At 40.9% G+C, this 21766-nt stretch overlaps 2 protein-coding genes across 2 annotated transcripts in view; both read right to left on the bottom strand.

Moving 5' to 3' along the window:
* LOC109425149 (protein Gawky) overlaps window positions 1-8388 on the bottom strand; it is a 51284-nt gene extending 42896 nt beyond the window's left edge. The window contains exon 1 of the mRNA XM_062850968.1: window positions 7608-8388. The gene's annotated coding sequence lies outside the window, so the exon portion shown is untranslated. The remainder of the gene's footprint in view (window positions 1-7607) is intronic.
* The window catches only part of LOC134286671 (uncharacterized), a 276510-nt gene that overhangs the window by 161934 nt on the left and 92810 nt on the right, over window positions 1-21766 (bottom strand). The window lies entirely within an intron of this gene.

The raw sequence follows: 21766 nt of genomic DNA, 5'->3' as shown, positions 1-21766 counted from the left end.
TTGAACGTGAATTTGTTTGTCCCTTTAAGTTTAACCTTTTTCTGCCGCTCAGTTTTGGTTTATCACTGGTTTAGTTTCCGATCTTCAGTATTTTTTGGTATTTTTCTTGTTCATTTAGTTCCTTTGTCCTTTCGTGTGTGCCACTTTTGTGAGTTTTTGCTTCTGCAGTTAACTATTTGCGACCTGCCCTGAGAAGGGTAGTCTCATACCGGGCTTAGACAGAGTAACGGTCCTTCTGAGTACGAAGGTGGCGCTTAAGCCGTTGCTTAAGGAGCAGAGTAGAACGATACATTTTGAATATAAAACCTCAAACATAGCTGCATGTGAAAGCCTTTGGTATAAGATGTAACAAATAAAAAATTGAAAAAATTTCATCGAGTACATATTGAGATATAATGTTTTAAAAATGTGTTCAAAAATCTGATAAGGTTTACTAAAAGTTCTATAACTTTCAGAAACGATCTCGCTCAAAATTTTACCAATGGAGCTTTAATATTTGGGTCATGATTGATCAAAATTTCAGCGTTTTTGATTGACGTATAAAAAGTTATAAACATTTCAATGAAAAATTATTTTGACAAAAAATTTGCTGTACGGACAATTCTTTGATACACTGTATCTGAAGTTTTCTCATTTTTCAACAAAAACTTCATGGAACTTTCTATGGAAAATTCTCTAAGAGGTCTGCCGACAAACTCGCTTTAGATTTTTTTTTCGAAATTTCACCACTTATTTTCTAGAAATTATACTTCAACAATACTTTGATAAGCTTCATCAGATACTTTTGAAAATTCGTACGGATTATCTTGCTAAACTCTACATGCTACCTTTGGCAATGAATGAAAATCTGTTGAATTCTTTAATAAGATTACAAGATGTCTAGCAGATTATGTTTCGAAATTCTCCAAAAATAATTTCAAAAATAGGAATTGCAGCATGAATTGCACTTGAAGGCCGCATAGGAGATTGATTGTCTTGTCTTCGTGACATTCATAATCATCTTGAAATTATGCCACAATACATAGTTCAAGTTATTGGACGCAGTGGCTCAATTTCCCCGACAGGGGAGGAGAAAAATCTTGAAATTAGCTGAAAGTTTTCAAATGCTTCTCAGCAAAGAATTTTCAACATTTTCAGAAGTCTATCTAGAATCTTCTAGTCAACCAGTACAAATAAGAGAAGATCTATTCTGTATTATTGTGCTGTTATGTTGTCAAGTCTCAAACAATTTGCAATTCTATTGGTATATCTTTTGTAAACTCGTCACTAGATCCTTTCCACTTAGATCTTTCTAGAATTAGATCTATGAAGAACTCCTGGCAGAACGGCAAGATTCTGCTTTTTTCAGAGTTTAACTCATACATATTTTCATCAAACAATTGAACCTGCATATAATACAATTTGGTCTGCATCATTGATGATATCAGATGTATTCAAGTTATCAACACAGATATTTAGCCGTGCGAAGAAACACTTCAAAAGTCCATCACAATTTTAAATTTTCAGAATGTTTCCACAGTGGTCATAAATTAACGAGTAATGTACGAAATAATTCATTTGAATCTTGTGAGGAGATGCGAGAAGATCACTAAATACGGCGTTTGGATAAAAAAACTTATCGAACATTTGTAAATGACATACGAAAACTCTGCTAAGGAATTGGCAAGGAAACTTTGGTCTTATGGAACGAAAGCAACATTTTATAACCTAAATGTTTCAAGAATATCCGGAAAACATTGATAAAATCTAAACGATCTAATTTTTGCTTTTGGTAGGTGGTAGTTTTGAAGAACTTTTTCTGATAAAAATGTTCCTTGGGAAGGGCTCTGCCACAAATTCTACCAGATGCTCTACCAGCAATGTATCCCTTGTAAGGGACCCTTACAAAGATATTTGCGTTCATAATTCCGCCAAGAATTTCAGGTATTCGTGGTAATCTAGACTACACTTACTCGATATTGATGCGCACATTGGTAAGGCTAGGATACCTTAAAGTGGCCATGGCCTGTTCCGAGATCACAATTTCGAAGTCAACGCGCTCTATGATTCCAGGCAGGCTGGTCAGATATTATATGCATAAGCAATTTTAGAATGATTGATATCGATATTGCTACTAACCTACCGAAAATCACGTACATTTCATTTTTCATTTATTTAGTATTACATCAAATTCAAGATAAAACTGAATCAACAATATTTCTCCATAATACACGGTTCGTGGCTGCCGCTCTCCATCCTCGGTCGCGCCCGATGCTCGCCAAGTCACGCTCCACCTGGTCCGCCCATCGTGCTCTCTGCGCTTTACGCCTTCTTGTGCCAACCGGATCAGTTGCAAACACCAGCTTTGCAGGGTTGTTGTCCGGCATTCTTGCAACATGCCCTGCCCACCGTATCCTTCCGGCTTTGGCCACCTTCTGGATGCTGGGTTCGCCGTAAAGTGCAGCGAGCTCGTGGTTTTCTTCTCCGCCATACACCGTTCTCCTGCACACCAGGAAGATCGTCCTTAGCACGCGTCGCTCGAAAACTCCGAGTGCTTGCAGGTCCTCCTCGAGCATGGTCCACGTCTCGTGCCCGTTGAGGATTACCGGTCTTATTAGCGTTTTGTACATGGTGCATTTGGTGCGTGGGTGAATCTTTTTCGACCGCAGTTTCTTCTGGAGCCCGTAGTAGGCCCGACTTCCGCTGATGATGCGCCTCTGAATTTCACGGCTCACGTTGTTGTCAGCCGTCAGTAAGGATCCGAGGTAGACGAATTCCTCCACCACCTCGAAAGTATCCCCGTCTATCGTAACATTACTACCCATACGGATCCGGTCTTTTTCGGTTCCGCCTACCAGCATGTACTTTGTTTTTGAGGCATTCACCACCAGTCCGACCTTTGCTGCTTCGCGTTTCAGGCGGGTGTACAGCTCTGCCACTGTACCAAATGTTCTGGCAATAATGTCCATGTCGTCCGCAAAGCACACAATTGTGAAAATCGTTCCCCGGCTGTTGAGCCCGGCTCGTCGCATCACACTTTCCAGAGCGATGTTGAAGAATAGGCATAAGAGTCCATCACCTTGTCGCAGTCCCCGGCGAGATTCGAATGAACTAGATAGTTCACCCGAAACCCTTACGCAGTTTTGCACACCGGCCATCGTTGCTTTAATCAGTCTAGTCAGCTTCCCAGGAAAGCCGTTTTCGTCCATGATTCTCCATAGCTCTGCGCGGTCGATACTGTCGTATGCCGCCTTGAAGTCGATGAACAGGTGATGCGTTGGGACCTGGTATTCACGGCATTTCTGGAGGATTTGCCGTACGATGAAGATCTGGTCCGTTGTCGACCGGCCGTCGATGAAGCCGGCTTGATAACTTCCCACGAACTCATTTGTTTTAGGTGACAGACGACGGAAGATGATCTGGGATAGCACTTTGTAGGCAGCATTCAAAATAGTGATCGCCCTGAAGTTCTCACATTCCAAATGGTCGCCTTTCTTGTGAATGGGACAGATTACCCCTTCCTTCCACTCCTCCGGTAGCTGTTCGGTTTCCCAGATCCTGACTATCAGCCGATGCAGACAGGTGGCCAACTTTTCTGGGCCCATCTTGATGAGTTCAGCTGCGATACCATCCTTACCAGCTGCTTTGTTGGTTTTGAGCTGGTGAATGGCATCCTTAACTTCCCTCAGCGTGGGAGTTGGTTCATTTCCGTCCTCCGCTGCACTGGCGTCGTCGTTTCCTCCGTTGTCGTGGGCTCCCGTGCCTACGTTCTCCACGCCGTTCAGGTGCTGATCGAAGTGCTGCTTCCACCTTTCGATCACCTCACGTCCGTCCGTCAAGAGGCCTCCGTCTTTATCCCTGCATATTTCGGCTCGCGGCACGAAGCCGTTGCGGGATGCGTTGAGCTTCTGGTAGAGCTTCCGTGTTTCTTGGGAACGGCACAGCAGTTCCATTTCTTCACACTTCGCATCTTCCAGGCGGCACTTTTTCTCCCGAAAGAGGCGGGTCTGCTGTTTCCGCTTCTGTTTATACCGTTCCACGTTCTGTCGAGTCCCTTGCTGCAGCATTACCGCCCTCGCTGCATTCTTCTCCTTCAAAACCGTTCTGCACTCTTCGTCGAACCATTCGTTCCGTCGATTCCGTTCCACGTACCCGATGGTGCTTTCGGCTGCGTCGTTGATGGCTGCTTTCACTGTACTCCAGCAGTCCTCTAGAGGGGCCTCATCGAGCTCGCCCTCGTCTGGCAACGCGGCTTCGAGATTCTGCGCGTATGCTGAGGCGACATCCGGTTGCTTCAGTCGCTCTAGGTTGTACCGTGGCGGTCGCCGGTATCGTACATTGTTGATGACGGAGAGTTTTGGGCGCAGTTTGACCATCACCAGATAGTGGTCGGAGTCGATGTTGGCGCCACGATAGGTCCTGACGTCGATAATGTCGGAGAAGTGCCGTCCGTCAAACAGAACGTGGTCGATTTGAGATTCCGTCTGCTGTGGTGATCTCCAGGTGTAACGATAAGGGAGGCTGTGTTGGAAAAAGGTGCTACGTATGGCCATATTTTTGGAGGCGTCGAAATCAATGAGTCGTAGTCCGTTTTCGTTCGTCTGCTGGTGGGCGCTGAACTTACCAATCGTCGGTCTGAATTCCTCCTCCTGGCCTACCTGAGCGTTCAAATCACCTATGATGTTCTTGACGTCGTGGCTTGGGCAGCGATCGTACTCGCGTTCGAGCTGCGCGTAAAATGCGTCCTTGTCATCATCAGTGCTTCCGGAGTGTGGGCTGTGCACGTTTTTTATGCTGAAGTTGAAGAATCGGCCCTTGATCCTCAACCTGCACATTCTTTCGTCGATCGGCCACCAACCGATCACGCGCCTCTGCATATCACCCATCACGATGAAAGCTGTTTTCAGCTCGCGTGTGTTGCCGCAGCTCTGGTAGATGGTATGATTACCTCTAAACGTTCACAGTTGGATCCTGTCCAACACACCTCCTGCAGCGCTACGATGCCGAACCCGCGGTCCTTCAGTAGATCGGCGAGTATGCGGGTGCTCCCAATGAAGTTGAGAGATCGGCAGTTCCACGTACCGAGTTTCTAATAGCAAGTCCTTTTTGTTCGCTGGGGTCGTTGCCGTTGGTCTCGGTTCGTATTATTCTGTTGCTGATTTTTCGTTACAATGGTTTTTTTACGGCTGGCTCGTAGGGCCTGACACCAACCCCCTACTTTCCGGAGGACCATAGTGCACAGTTGAGCTTAGAGTCCTTCCCTGGCACTCGGACGTAGTTCAGCCACCCCTAACATGGGGATCAGACGCTGTTGTGAGCCGCTCCTCCTGGAGAACAGACGCTCAGGTTTACCGAAGCAAACCCCCCCCCCCCCCTTCCCTGTCAGCCTACGACCAAAGTTCCCACTGGGGTTGGTTACCCGATCTTCCCTAAGGTTGCTCATAGTTTCCGGCCGGTACCGCGTGGTGGTAGGGATAGGAGTTGCTTGGCAGAGGCTAGTGGATCACAATGGGATCTGAATTGCGCAGCATACCCAGCCTTTACCGTGCCAAATCACGTACATTGTATTGTACGAAAATATGGGCCCGAAAATTCGGATTCTTCGGCACTGACGGTGATCGAACCGGTCTAACCGAATATTATCCCGATAGATAATGACTTTCCGAGTTGATTTTTTTTTAATTGGGGTACCCGGGTACCCTGCTGACATTCTACGGGTATTTTTTTTGCTGGCCACAGAACAGTTAACATCGTTAGAGAAGTAGTTTTGGGAACTTTACCGAGCACCCATGAAAGTAGTGGGTTGGTCGTGGGAGGTACAAAATGAGAGGTCTATACCAGAAGCCACGACATTTGCCAACTTTAACTGATAGCCGAAATCTGAGAACAATGCTTTTGATATTCCAATGCTAAAAATTATATCAATGACAATTTCATCAACGTTAGGAATTCTTTTAAATTTCCTTACTTAAAAAAAAGTATATCGAACAAATTTTCGCTTGGAGAATCAGACAAATAACATCTCAAAAGTAAATTATTTTATAAAAACTGCAAATTTATTGAACAGCTCGTCTAGCAATGTCTTTCTCGCCAAAACATCTTTCATAATCAACATACAAACTCTCTTTTCATAAGAAAAAAAATATCTACAGTAAGGTGGCCCACACTTATATGAAAAACAAAAATTTCGAAAAATGCCAGTTCTTACCTACTAAATCAGTTGTTTTGGACTCCCAGAAGCTACGTTCAAAATTTTAGCAAAATCGGTTGAACCTAAGGGGGCGCTCAAACCGCTTGAAGTTTGTATAGGAAAACTTGATCAAATGTATGCAGAAATTTTAAGTTTTCAAATTTTACCGCTAGGTGGCGCTGTAAGCGTTCAATAATTAAACTCTTTGGTATCATTGTAGGTAACTATATGCCAAACAACTTTGTCGAATACCGCAAAGTAATCCAACGTCTGTGAGAAAAGTTATACCCTAGGTAAAGTGAGGATAAACTTTATTGTTGTTTTTCCAATACATGTAAAGGAATAATATCAATAATGAAATCTCAATACTTTGCCTCACTTTGCCTAGGGTATAACTTTTTTCACAGCCGTCGGATCACTTCGCGGTATTTGACAAAGCTCTTTGGCATATAGGGAATCGCGCCACTTGGGCGGTGGCTTCTATTTTCGTCTGTTTTCCACTATAACTCAGTCAAATTTGAACCAATTGACACAATTTTTGGAATGCAGTGTGATAGGTATAGTGTCTACCCGTGTACAACATTTCAAGTCAATTGGTTCAAAATTGACTGAGTTATAGTGGAAAACAGACGAATATAGAAGCCACCGCCCAAGTAGCGCGATACCCTAGTCACCTATAGTCAGTGTACAGATTAACCGAAAATCCTTTCAAATATTTTTAGTAACGTTTTATTTTTTGTTTTGCTAATTGCTCTATAATATTTTCAAAACAAAACTTTGATATTTTTCCAAACTTTCGATCAGACACTTAGTTGTAATAATCGTGCCTTTTTCTGTGTTCTTATTCATTAATTTTCAAACTTGTTCTCTCAAATGATTTACGTTGATCTTGGCATTTGAAAACATAGATATGATACATATTGCATATGGTTTGTTTATGCTGGCAATGATGTAATATTTTCAAAATATTATATCAGAATGACCTTTCTGTGTCTCAGTCACAGCTATCTAATTTTTAGCCGTCGCATTCATGTTAATTTGATTTCACACAAACAAGTCAAGAATTCATTGAAAAGTTTTCGCTCAAAAGAGGTTGAGCAATGAAAATTGCAAGTCATACAGAATCATATCTCCTTTAATATAAACAAACTTTTACTTCAAGGCAAAAATTTATAGCTCATGCGACTTCATTTCTCACGGTGCTTGCGGAATGTACAGTAATGTTTTCCTGTTGTTGCTCGGTATCAAAATATTAAGCAGTAATCAAAATTCGCACTTTGCATCAGTATTTGTGCCCGTAGAAACAAAACGAAATTCACTGCCAATGCACACTCACACCGGCTTAGACTAACTGGTAGTAGTAATACAACCATTTTCTGCTAGCTCTACCCAGTTGGAAAAGAAAAAAAAAATACACGCAGCCGAAACGACCTCTTACCTCTTCCCAATCGAGATCCTGTGGGACGTGTCCAGTCCTTTCCGGAACGGGACAAGCAAACTCAAATTTTATCGAAGAACAAGATATGCTTTCTAATAATGCTTTGTCCTAAGCATCCGTTGCTGGCGATTTACTGTTGTCCATTAAGTGGCAAAAGCTGCCAATCGAGGTGGTTGAGACTCTGGAGAAGGGTGCCACGAAAAACTGCTTTTCCCTGGTGGAAACCAGAAACGGTACCAGACGCACTTTGCACTTTTTTCACTAGTGGTAGCCTTAACCAGAATTTAATCTGCAACGCATTTTGATTTTTTTTTTGCTCTCAGCGAAAACCTGATTTTCGCCTTGGTAGCAAAACTGGTTCGATTCACGTACTTAAAATGTTGACCACCATTACTATTTTATCACAAATCAAAGGACATCTCATTTTTTCTCTTTCTTCGATACGCAGCAGAACCAGAAAATTTTCGCTTCGTCCAGCAAACTTTCTTTTGCACACGATACTTTTTGCAAACTCCGCTCACTCGATTCTCGAACAAATTCAGATCGGACTGGACCTTCGATTATTGCGTCGAATATTTTTTTCCCGTTGGAATACTCAAATTCAGCTAAAAATCACTTTTTCACTTGTCCCGAAGCTGGAAATGCAGTGCAGAACCGCGTATAAGAATCTCGCTCGACTGACGACGACTACAATTTTTCCACCTGCAAGAGCTCCAGGGAAGCTGTCTGAACGCACACAACGATGCGTTCCGTCTTCAAGTTTTGTCGTGGCTGGCAATGGATGATGGTAGCTCCATTTGACTGAGTTGGCCTGAAAATAGTTGAGCAAAAGTTTGCAAGTGAGTTTTAATGATTTTAGTGTGCCCCAAGCAGTCTTATGTTTGGGATGCGAAAACAAAACGTGAGGAGTACGGTTTAATACTACTTAAGGCCGAAATATTAGGTGATTCTATAACATTCCCCAGAAAACCAATCCCTAGAATTCCATTCCTTCAGAATGTACCATTCCCCAGAAAACCATTTCCCTGAAACCCATTCCCCAGAATTTACCATTCCCCAGAAATCCATTCCCCAGAATATACCATTCCCCAGAAAGAAAATAAAACTATTGTTTTATTTCTGAATGGTTTATATTAATCGCTAAAAATCAAATATTTGGCAGGATGTTTCTTCCGGTGATTTTTTACGAATAAATATTGTATTGTATTTATGTTACCGTTTCGTAAAATAAATACAATACAATACAATATTTATTCGTAAAAAATCACCGGAAGAAACATCCTGCCAAAAATTCTTATTTGACAAAAAAAACCTTGTAAATAAGCATGATTTGCCTTAACAATTTAGGCTATTGGTATAATTATTGGCATCGCAACTGCTTACTTTTTCAACATACATTTTTCCTTCCTTTCTGCATAGGCTGTTCTTTCAAATTGCACTTTTCAGTAAATTATCGGCATCAAAACTTCTTACATTTTCTACGTAGTTTTTTTCATTCTTTTCTGCATAGGCTTTTCTTTCGAGTCACACTATTCAGGTAATTATCGGCACCACAAGCACAAATGTTTAGAAATTTGAAAAAAAATTAAATAAATATTTTAGCAATTTTAACACCGGTGGAGGCTGTAATGCCCATAATTTCCCGAAAAGTGCAATTCGAAAGAACAGCCTATGCAAAAAAGAATGGAGAATCTATGTTAAAAAAGTAAGCAGTTGCAATGCCGATAGTTTCCTGAAAAGTGCAAATCGAAAGAACAGCCTATGCAAAAGAAGGGAAAATTTATGATAAACATATAAGCAGTTGTAATGCCAACAATTCTTATAACGACTCAAACATTTTTTTTAACGAAGGAGGAAACGTAACACTGATAATTGCCATCGTACATCGATTTAACAGTTTATTTGAAAATTTGAGGGTTGACCAACTGCGAAGACGGCTAATAACAAGACAGACATCTTCCCTCTTTCTCCATATACCTTGGGAGCTACAAGCACGCTAGCGCCACGAACGACTTCAGGGAACAACTTCATGAATGAGTGTGCATGCAATGCTACCATTTGCGTGTACGTATTTGCATGTGCACGCACACAATCATATTTTAATGTTCCTGTGAATCGATGAGGGCGTTTCAACCATGTCGCCTGCAACAGGGTGGGAGCTGTCTGTCTTGTTATTAGCCGTCTTCGCCAACTGCCAATCCGCGGCGCTTGCATCGTTTTTGTTCGTTTTGACACTACTGCCACCTAGTTGATGGTTGGCTAAATTCAGTCCTTTTAGAATTAAGCGAACCTGTTTCCGAGACTAAAATTTGAATCGAAAAATGTTTGAAGTGTTACGTCTGTTTGTCTGTGGTGACATTTGTAGTATATGAGATTGACAATTGTAAAAATGTACAAATAAAATGTAAAACATTAAAAAAAAACTGTTGTGGAATTCACAGAATGAAAATCTATCACAAACTGTCTGAAAGAAAGCCATCGGGATAAATAATGTCTGTTGTTTGTGCTCCATCGGTAAATGAAGTAAAAAACTTCACCGTCTGCTGTTGCTTCCCACCCCGCCGAGCCGAGACTCACTTCGAGCGCCCACCCACTGTGTACTAGTCTGGACATTGGATTGAATAAAACGAACTGCGCGAAGCGCTTTTCATTCATTCTTCCATCGGACACGGAACGTGCAACACACTCAAGAGTTGGATCAAAGCTGACGGTAGCAGCGCGGTTTTGCAAAATTCTCTCGCTGTTAGGGTCAAGTGGGGTAAGATGCCATTTTTCAAACTTTCATCGTTTTCAATGATATTTAGCCTCATTTGTTAGGCTTTCAAAGTGGTAACAGCAACTATAGACAATATTTGCTCGATATTTCAGCAAAAAAAATCACTAAACTATTGCATTTTCATCGATTTTTAACGATTTTAAAAACTGATTTGTAAAGCGGAAGTGGTGCAAAAAGACCATCTGCCATGGGGTAAGATGCCACTTTATGAAAACATTTAAAAATTACGTCCATCAGTTTTCGGGCATTTCCGACTCCTTTTCCCCCCTCTCCCTCTGTCCCGCTTATTTTAATATTCAATAAATGAAGTGTTACCCCCCTCCCCGCAAAACGATGATCGTAATATTTGAATGACCCCTAACATGGAAAGCGTAGACATCAACAACCATGCGTCTCCATGTGTGCCTCAATCTCGTTGGAAACACTTGGCTGGAAATAAAATCACCAGAAAACCTTAATTGCAAGCACGGAAAACCGGAAGTTGCCCATTTCCATTGGGAAATCAAAAGATTTTTCGTGGGTTTTTGGTGGCCTAGCTTCTAGAAGAATGTTCGATGCAAACATATCTTGACACCATTCACCTATAGTAATGATCAAGTCCCATTCAGGAATGATTTTATGAGTTGGGCCATTTTACCCCATCTTGGCATTTTGGGCTCTGTTCTCCTACTTCCCACCCCGCCGGGTCGAGGCTCACACCCAGAGCGCCTTTTCCTCGATTCGTGAGTTTTCTTGCGACAGTCATCCGACCCAGTAGATAGCTGGACAAACGATCAGAATGGACTCGTCAGATGTCGGTCGCGACAACATTGTTTTCCTTTCGGCATTCAAAAATTCAACACTGTTCCTTTTTTTAAACAAGTTTTTTTTAGAATTTCTACAATTGGAATTATAACTGCTTTCATTTTCAACATATATTTTTCCTTCTTTGCTGCATAGGCTATTCTTTCGAATTGCACTTTTCAGGAAATTATCGGCATCACAACTGCTTACTTTTTCAACATAGATTTTCCCTTCTTTTCTACATAGGCTGTTCTTTCGAGTTACAATGTTTAGGTAATTATCGGCACCACAAGCACAGGTGTTTAGAAATTTGAAAAAAAAAAATAATAAATATAACAGCAATTTAACACCGGTGGTTGTAATAATGCTCATAATTTCCTGAAAAGTGCAATTCGAAAGAACAGCCAATGTAGAAAAGAAGGGAAAATCTATGTTGAAAATGTAAGCAGTTATAATTTCAAAAAAGTTACTAATTGCCTTGATTCTAAGAAAAATATTGTTTAAAAAGAAGGAACATTGTTGGGTTTTTGAATGCCAAAAGGAAAACAATGATACTTTTTTCCTTCTTCATTAAACATATTTAGAATTGTTGCCATTAAAACTGCTTATATGTTCACTTTTTCTATTCCATAGTATGTATTGGAATAATTTTGTAATTTGTAATTTATTTATTAACACTACGAATAATGATAAAAGCCCTTCTCATACCGCATGAATGAAGGGCCTTTGAAGCTAATAATTAGGAACAGCTATTGGGATGGATCCCTCCAACCATTTGCGTAGAAAAACGTGGTCAGTTGAGTCTTTCCGAGTAACTCAAAGTTTTCAAAGTTTTTTAATATAAACCGACCATAAACGGGTCCATTAGCATCTTGTACATTGAACAACATCAGAAGAAAATGCATTTTCTCTGTAAATTTTGCACATCACTTTTAAAATATTATTCATCATCAAACAAGTGCCAGGGATGGCATTCACCATTTGCAAAGAGTTACATTCACTTGCTACTATCTCAGTTCATAAGCATGCTATCAAAAAACAATGTATGGATGACTTTTACCTTGTAGTTTTATCTGGGAGTTTGCCGAATGTCATAAGGGTCGCACACGCATGCTTAATTCGTGAGTGAGCTATGAAAGCAACTCTCCACGCCGTGAATGTAAATTACATTCACGGCGTGGAGAGTTGCCTTCACAGCTCGCTCACGAGTTAAGCATGCGTGTGCGACCCTTATGACATTCGGCAAACTTTCAGATAAAACTACAAGGTAAAAGTCATCCATACATTGTTTTTTGATAGCATGCTTATGAACTGAGATAGTAGCAAGTGAATGTAACTCTTTGCAAATGGTGAATGCCATCCCTGACAAGTGCTGCACAATTTTCACAAATATGTCAAAAACAAAACATTTTATAGCAACGCAACTGGAATGCTAACAGTTTGTGAACTTTCAAGATAGGTTTAAAGATCAACATGCAACTGTTTACAATGGTAATTAAACATTAGAAACATTGGTAGAATATTTTTAAGGACATGTATTTATGTAGGTATACATTTTTTACCTTAATTTGTTACATATACCGTATAAGAAATAGATATTTACGCGTAAACACGCTATAATCACAGACAAACAGACGTAACACTCTGATAATTCCCATCGTACACCGATTTAACGGTCTTTTTCAAAATTTGATAGTTGGCCAACTGCTCAACCGTGGCGCTCGCATCGATTTTGTTCGAGTTTGACGTTTGCTCACTACCGCCACCTAGTTGTTGGTCGGCCAAACATAGTCCTTTTAGCATTGGGCGAATATGTTTCCGTGACTATGATTTGAATAGAAAAATGTTCGAAGTGTTACGTCTGCTTGTCTGTGCTATAATGCTAAAATCCTTGCTTATAACATATCATTATGATCAACATTGTACTGTTTGTGTATCGAATTAAACTTTTTAGCAGAGTATATTAAGCTTTTCTGGGGAATGGTACATTCTGGGGAATGGATTTCTGGGGAATGGTGCATTCTGGGTAATGGATTTCTGGGGAATGGATTTCTGGGAAATGGTACATTCTGGGGAATGGTACATTCTGGGAAATGATTTTCTGGGGAATGGAATTCTGGGGATTGGTATTCTGGGGAATGGTTTTCTGGGGAATGCTATAGAATCTATTATGTATATAATCAAGTCATAGAGTAAATATAGACTTAACAATAATTTAAGTATTAAGGACAAACGTCTTAAAATCCCGGTTCAACAGTGCATCAAAACTTCAGACGCACAAATCTCAAGAAGCAAGCTTCAAACAACAACGCATTTTATTATTCTGCTCTTGCTCACTTGTAATAAGCTTAAAATAAGAAGCACAAGTGCGCTGGATTTGTTTACGAAGAGATTTGTGCCCTCAAAATCGTGAGTAGGTGCCAAACTCGGCCATTGTGGCGGCCATATTGGGATTCTAACAAGTCTGTCCTTTAACAACGATAAACTACTGTCCAAGATTTTTACCAGTGCATAAAGTCCAAACCATGGGTCTCTCGAAACTGAAAACCATAGACCACACCTGCATCAGCCAAAAATAGAGATGGAAACTTCTTGATGTCCGAAATAAGCGCACGCAGAAAAATAAATTGTAAACATAATTAAATTCTAGTTCAAATCAACCGATTTTTCAGTTTACTATAGCGACAAACTGATTTCTAGTTTAAACTGAACTGTTGCATTGTTTGATAATACAAATGTTTTCATTTGACGAAATTTTTCACAGTTTGTTAGAAAAAACAGAGATTTGGTAGTTTCAACATAAAATAACAGATTGTTTTAAACGACTGCACTTTTGTGACTAACAAAGCCGGAATGTGATTGTGTTGGTGACGGCAGCTCCTGCGGCAGCTCGGAAATCTATTTTTAGACCGTCGGTGAGCGGATGGGGAGGAGAACGACTAAAAAAAAGACAAAAAAGGCGAAGCCGATCAACTTTTTGTGGATGCTGTCGTGAGTACCTGCGCGTTATTCATCACGACCAAAGCTGCACTTGGAAGTTGGCGTGATGGATTTGCTGCACCTTCTTCGTTGTGGCGATGTTGGGGTAAGCATTTTATAGGTGTGTGAGTGCTTTCGGACCAAGTTTACGGTTTTTATTTTGTTGAAACAAATGAAATTTTTGACATTATATGAAATGATGGTAATCGGTTGGTTTTATCGATAAACTCTAAATGAAAACAATTAAATATAACTTTGGAATAAGTAAATTCTCAGTTTGAAAATCAACCATGCGTTTTATTGTTTTAAACAAGCGCCATTTTTCTGCGTGCGCAGCGTTGACATCGCAACTTACCATCACCTTCTAATCGGCGATATCCGGCTACGCATTGCTCGGATCCAGCGGCAGGAGGAAAGACGCGGACGATGACTCAAATACACGTCGATTAGAGAATCCAGCTGTAAAGTGATCGTTCGTTGGCTAACTTCTTCTTCTTTTTCTTCTGGTTGTGGGTGTTGTCAAAATCACCCACTGGTAGATGGCACAGCACTTATGCTATAACGCCAGTCGGTTTTTCATTGGGACGGGATACAGTTTTGTTTATGTTTCATATCGGGTTGTTGTGGATTTTGTTTTAGTGCATTAGATATTTAGCTTGATTGTTTTGAGGAATTTACACACATTTTTCAGCGTTTCGATATTTTTATCTTCGAAAGCTTGTTGGATCGAGTAGAATTTGTCGAGGTTGTGACTATCTCTAGGAATTAAATGTTTGATACATTCGAAAATTATGTGTTCGGAGGTATTCAGGCAATCGCAAAAATCACAGTACATCTCATCCTGGATCTTCATCTTGCTGAGCCAGAATGGCGAAAAATCATGTCCGGCTAGCAGCCGATTCAGTGTCCTCGTTTCGGTGTTGCTGAAGGGTAGATTATGGAACCACGATTTTGGGTTGATTCCAGTTTGGATTTTAAAGAACTTTCTGCCTTTTCCTCGCTCCTGAGTATAGTTGACATACCACTTCATCTGTAATGTCGTTTTTTATCAGGTTGACGGCGTCATGAGGTAGAATCCGGTTGCTCACAATTTCGTCTGAATGGAGTCCAGCCTTGGCCAGGTTGTCGGCAATCTCATTACCAGCCAGCCCTACATGCCCCGGGATCCACTGGATACAGGTATGTTGCGCGGTAGCTTTCTCTATGATAATTTGTATCGGTTCGTCTCTTTCCACTTCTAGTAGCTGGCTCCTGATGACTTCACATCCCGATTTCGAATCCGTAAGGATTACCGCTCCTTCTATTTGATTCCTCTCCAAATATTTTAGTGCTATTAAAATAGCTTCCAGCTCCGCAGACATCGTGCACACCGTATTTTCAAGTCTCAGGCTCAGTTTGAAGTTGTGCTCTCGTCGTAGATGCCCACTCCACAGTGGTCATTGTCCTTCGATGCATCTGTGTAGATCTTTCTGCAGTTTTTATATTGCCCATGTATTCTTCCCAGGGCAAGCTGTTTGAGGGTTTTCGTAGCGGTGATCTTTTTGTGCCATGGCCGGTCGTCAAGTTCTGTCTCAACCCTTACGAGAGGGGAGCTGTTCGGAACATGAACTGAACAAGCTATGTTGTTGAATATGTGCTTGTATTTTTGAAAAATTGCTTCTTGGAAGGTCAGTTTTTCTGCATCCACAATATTGTTCTGGTTCAACACCTGCAGTTGCGTCCAAATCGGTGACTGATATTGTGCATGTCTGACTATTTCCTTCGCTGTAGTCAGCTTCCTGCGGTACTCTAGAGGAGGCTGACTAGCTATGGCGCACAACGTATTGATGGGTGTCGTTTTGGAGCACCCAGTGATCTTTCTAAGGCACGCGTTGTTTGTAACCGTGAGCTTTTCCAAATTGCTTTTTGACGAGTTGGCGTAGACGGACGCACCGTAGTCCATGTAGCTCCTTACGATTGCATTATACAGCAGACTCAACGTTTGAGGGTGTCCTCCACTTTTTGTAGCACTGATGACCTTAAGCATATTGACTCTATCGTTGGCACTTCTCTTCACTTCTCTGATGTGTGCTCCAAAAGTGAGGGAGCGGTCCACAATCAGTCCAAGATATTTGTGTGTGTTTACCGTCTCCAAAGCCATATCTCCAATCTTCAAATCTAGAGTTTTTTGGTTTCGCTGAAAAAGCATAACTTTTGTTTTATTTTCATTTATTTTTAGGTTCAGCTTTTCCGATTTAACTTTGAAGACATCTAGAAATCTCTGCGTGCGGAATTGAACTTGTTCTCTACTGTTGCCAGCCACAACTGCCATGAAATCATCCGCAAATTGTACTAGTACGACTCCATCGATTTGGATGTCGTGTAATTGATCAGTATAAATGTTGAATAGTAAGGGCGATAGAACGTCCCCCTGAGGTAATCCATCACATATACTCCTTTCCACGAGCTTGTCCCCTACTTGAATTTGCACAGTCCTCTCACGAAGAAAGTTACAAATCCAGCTTGTCAACTCTACTGGTGATCCATACTGGCACAGTATCGTCTCCAGTGTATCTGTTCTAACCGTGTTATATGCGCTGGAAAGGTCTATGAAGACTGCTCCGGCAATCTTTCCTTCTCGTTTGGTGGCATTTATGGTGTTGATAACGTAGTTTAGACAGGTTGTCGTTGAACTGTGCTTTCTAAACCCAAACGACGTCACTGGTAGGATGGCGTTTTCGTGCACAAAACGATTTAGCTGTCCCAAAACTGCCGCATTGACAATTTTTAGAGAACAGTTCAGCATGGATATTGGACGCAAATTTCCAATCTCCTCCGGATTCTTTCCAGGTTTTGGTATTGCAATTACCTTGATTTTCTTCATGTCGGTGTCAACATGCCCTGCCTTCCACATTCGATTTAGGTCCTGGATTATGTTGTCGCGTATCTCTGGCTTCAGACTCTTCAGCAACTCATAGCTGATACCATCAGTTCCTGGTGCTGTTGATTTTCGCTTCTTACTCAGGATGCTGTTCCACAACTCCACGTTTAGGATATCGTAGTTAACTGCCGCACAAATTCGCCCGTCGTAGTGATCCCCGAATGGAAAATTCGCATCCAGGAACTTGTTAGCTGCTTCTTCGTCCTCGTGAACAATAGTGACCTGGTTTCGCTTTCTTCTTTTTCCTGTTAGATTGTTAATTTTCATCCACAACTCCGTACTGCTCGTGCTCGGCTCAATCTCTTCGACATATTCTCGGAACTTCTCCCTCATAGCTTCGTTTCTGCTCCTTTTGAACAATCCCACTAGCCGTTTCATCTCCATCAAATCTTCTAACATGCCGCTTCTGTTGAATTTAGCCCTAGCTTCGTTTTTATTCTTCCATGCTTCTTCGACCTCTGCACTCCACCAGTATTTTGGTTCAAAACGGTTCTTCTGCTTAGCTTTCTTCATTATCCTTTTCGTTACCTGTTGAAGTGTTGCCAGTCCATCCACTTGTGCTCCATCCAGCTTTTCCAATTCTTCCTTCACCTTTTTACGGTTCACGAAGAACTTCTGGGTCGTTGGACTTACGTTCGAGATTACGATGTGTAGAACTAAGTGTCTGCTGCCTATCCCATACTGTAGAATCTCCAAACTCGTATCCTGATACAGTCCCGGGGACACCATAACCAGATCAATCGTAGAAGGTTTTTTGTTGAGTTCCGCTGGTACAAAAGTAGGTTCTCCCGTGTTCATCAAAATGAGGTCCTCTTCGTTGATGACATCGAAGAGAACCGCACCTCTCGCGTCCGAATGGAATTGGTCCCATAGTCTGTGGTGGGAATTCATGTCCCCACCGATTAGCACCTTTTTGAAGCCCTCAACCCTCTTTATCATCCCCAACAAGAACACGCAGAAAAATATATTGTAAAACCAAAAGAATTCTGCATAGATTCAACAAATTTTATTGTTGACTCAGCGCTTACCAGCAAATTTTGTTGATTCAACAAATTCATAAATTCATAACAACAATAAAGTTTTTTGTTTCTAAAATTGCTCGAAATCAACCTGCTGTCAAACCCAATGCATAAAATTTTTCGAAACAAAAATACGATTTGTCAAATCTACAAAAGCAATGATTTGAAGTAACAAAAGGTGTTGCATTGAAACTAAAATTAAATTTTGTTGTTTCAATGAAGCTGTTTTTGAACTAATAATAATATTAAAACTGTTTCGTTATTTATTGTTTATTTATGAACAAATTCAATTATTTTAAATTTTACACAGCACATCAGCTAAGCAGAAAAAATATGGCGATTGTAGATTACGATATGGTGTTGTGGCGTGATTCCTGTTAATGAGTTTTTTGTCGATCCCATTTTCTCTGTTGTTTTCATTCTTTATTCATGGTTAATTCTGAAATAGATGCATAATTTGTTATATCATTAGAAGATCAATCATGTCAAATTTACCTTTACCAATCCTCGTGCGTTTTCACACCGTAAATAAAATTATATTTATTTCTCCTATGCGAACCGACTGGCTGAAATTAGCAACAAAATCCATTAAATTATGAAATTACAGTTTTTTGGTTTATTCTTTACACATATCCTCTTACCTTCATTAACAACCGTTTACAGTCTAGCTAAAAGCAGTTTCATGAATAGCAAAACATTGATAATAGTTTCTAAATAAACTTACATAATGTTTACTTCTCTAATGCACTTTTCACCGAAATTCAGTGACGAGAAAAGAAAATAAAAACAATGTGTACTGTTTACCTCCCAAAAACAAAATAGTGACCATAATACAACAAAATTATTGATTCTACAAAATTATTTGATAGAAACAATAACAAAGATTTGTTGATTATAAAATCTTTTGTAGACATTTTATTCAAATCGAAAAAATTGTTATTTCGAAAATATTGCCGAATAGAAACAAAAAAGTGCATGATCAATTCAATGCACATAAAAATGATGGATTCTAATCGATGCGTTTTTAGGTTCTACCTATCGATATTTTTCTGCGTGAAGGTTTTGAACTCATTGGCCAGCGTGTTTGGTGACACATACACTGATAGAACTGCTAGGTCAAACTTGCTTACGTATCTGCCGACACATTGTATATTGTCCGTCGTGTCAACCTCGATTGTTCTGCTTTTCACTGATTCATGAACTGTAATCATTGCTCCTCCGTACCCATCTAACCTTGAGCAGTAGTAATTATTGTACTGTGAGATTTTGTATTTTCTATTTTCGAATTCCTCTTTCGTCCAACATTCTGATATTATTCCTATTGTGTATTCCTCTTTATTCAGAACTCTTGCTAATTCTGCTTTGTTTTTTTCTACGCTCTGAATATTGCACTGAAAAATCTTACATGTCATTTTACTTTATTTGAAATCCACTCTTGCCCTCGAACTGTTCCCCCCAACCGACTGGCTTACCTGTGACGGTCCTGGCAGGTTACTGCAAGCGAGACTGTATGCCCCGTTGTCCTCGCTGTCACTGGAGACGTCCATTGTTGCTTTGTGCTGCTGCGTCGTGTCGTGTGCTTTCTGTGCTGCCTCTCGCATTTGGTTGATTTTCCACTGAAACTTCTCGAACTCGTCAGTTTTGTAGCGGTTGAAAAGAGCCACTCCGTTCGCTGCTTCGTCGTTATCCTTTTTGCGCTTTTTATCGCTGAATACCTCCACTTGATTGCCGATGATTGCGCTAACATTATCCTCCGAAGTACGTTTTGGTGTTTGCTGTTTCTTCATTCGTTCGGCCAGTCTCGCCCTTTCCGGTTGGCTGACTCGATTGCCCGTGTTGCTCGTATTGTGTGACGTCCTCGCGTATGACTGGATCAACGTTGGGAACTCCTCGATGTTTTCCAACAAGCTGAATCGGTTCTGTGTGTATATCGGGTATTGCTCCTGCGCTTCGAGTGTGGTCAGATTTGTTTTCGCCAGAATGACCTTGAGATTGTTTTGACGGGCACGTTCGGGGCACTTGGCATCACCCGACTTATGTCCTTCTTCTCTGCAGTGCATACATCGTGGTGGGGATTTGCATTGTCCGTAGCCTTGCTCCTCGTGATTCCTTCCGCATGTTTCACATCTCTGCCGGGAGCGACAGTTGTTGGTACGATGGTTGTAGCGTACACTGAAAAACTCAAAATTAGGTACTTTTAAACTCAATTTTGAGTTCTTTTTCATCTCCCTTTTCATGCGCTCTTTCTGTTGTTGTCAGAGAGTGAAGAGAGAAACAGCCCAACTTTTGCAGTTCCGTGCGTCAAGCCAAAATTGAGTTTCTAGCACAGTACTCAAATTTGAGTGAATACAACCTAGTCAAAATTTCGGTTGGGTGGAAAAAACTTAAAATTAGGTATTTTTTTCACATGGAAGCAAGCGGGAACAACCCAACAAAAACATCGATTCCATCAACTCAAAATTGGCTTGACGCACGCAACCCCGAAGTTGGGTGGAAAGAACTCACTTTTGGGTAGTTTCGTCTCTCCGTGTAGGCAGTTTTGGCAGAAAACTACCTTGCTGATGAATGGCTTTACCGCATTCGTGCAACAAAACATTTGAACTTCTGCCGGTAGTTGATTGGTTCGGAATGTCACACCGATCCTTGTTGTTGGAATTTGTTGATCCTTTTCGTACTTGTGCAGCCGAGTCACGCCCAGGATTGGGACATTGCACGTTATGCTCTCGAGGATTTCGTCAGGTGTAAATTCCAGGGGAACGCCAGTTACTACTCCGGAAACTGTCAAGAAGTGTTTCGGAATGTATGCCTTGTAGTTTTGGGCCTGAAGCGCCTTGTCTGCTTGGATGTTGTTGGCTGTTTTAGCGGTTTTCACCAGCACCAGCACCTTGTTTCGTCCCATAGTTTTGAGGTTAATAACGTTCGCCTTGTAGTCCTTTGTTTTCGCCAGGAGTTTCCCGACGGCAAGTTTGTTGATGTGAGTGTCGTCGCGTTGCTCCTTATATTGCACGATCACCCTGTACGGTGCCGCGTCCATTTCCTCATATTCGTAGGTCTGCCATTGTCTGTCTCCAACTTTCGGCAATCCGCCTCCCGGATCCGGAATATCCGGCCCCGCCATTTCTCTGCAACTTCTATTCACCGCGCTCTTCTGCAAAGTACTTTACACGAAATAACTCGAAAAATTACTCAAAAAAGCGAAAAATACTCCGAAAAAATGCAACTAGACAAAAAACCACGTGCGTCCTCGTTGCTGTCTCTCCAAAGAATGAAAGCTTGGCTAACTTGGAACTCAAAAAGCGGATGTTCTGAAATGTGGCCGTTACAAATATTTATTTTATTCTTGTCCCTCCACTCTTTGGCTGGTCGAGGGGGGGGGGATAAAAATAATAAAGCATTTAATCTGAAAAACTCATCGGATTTGTTAAAGATATTTTGGAAAAGACCCGATATTTTGATAAAATTTAATATTTTTTGTCTGTCCCTTCAAAATGCAAAATCCTGCCAAAATTTTTTGAAGGGGGCGGAAGACAAAAAGTCAAAACTAAATTTGTATCAGCCTTATTAAAAATTAATTAAGAGTAGAAAAATGATTTAATTTAAAAATAAATAAATTATTAGGCAGATTAGAGAAGTAACGATGCGTATCCGATTTTCACAAGATCGAAAGTCAGCATTTCGACAG

Source organism: Aedes albopictus, chromosome 2, assembly GCF_035046485.1.
Source record: "Aedes albopictus strain Foshan chromosome 2, AalbF5, whole genome shotgun sequence".
Classification (NCBI taxonomy): Eukaryota; Metazoa; Arthropoda; class Insecta; order Diptera; family Culicidae; genus Aedes; species Aedes albopictus.
The sequence above is the reverse complement of the archived record's forward strand: the minus strand, read 5'-3'. Positions and strand labels throughout refer to the sequence as shown.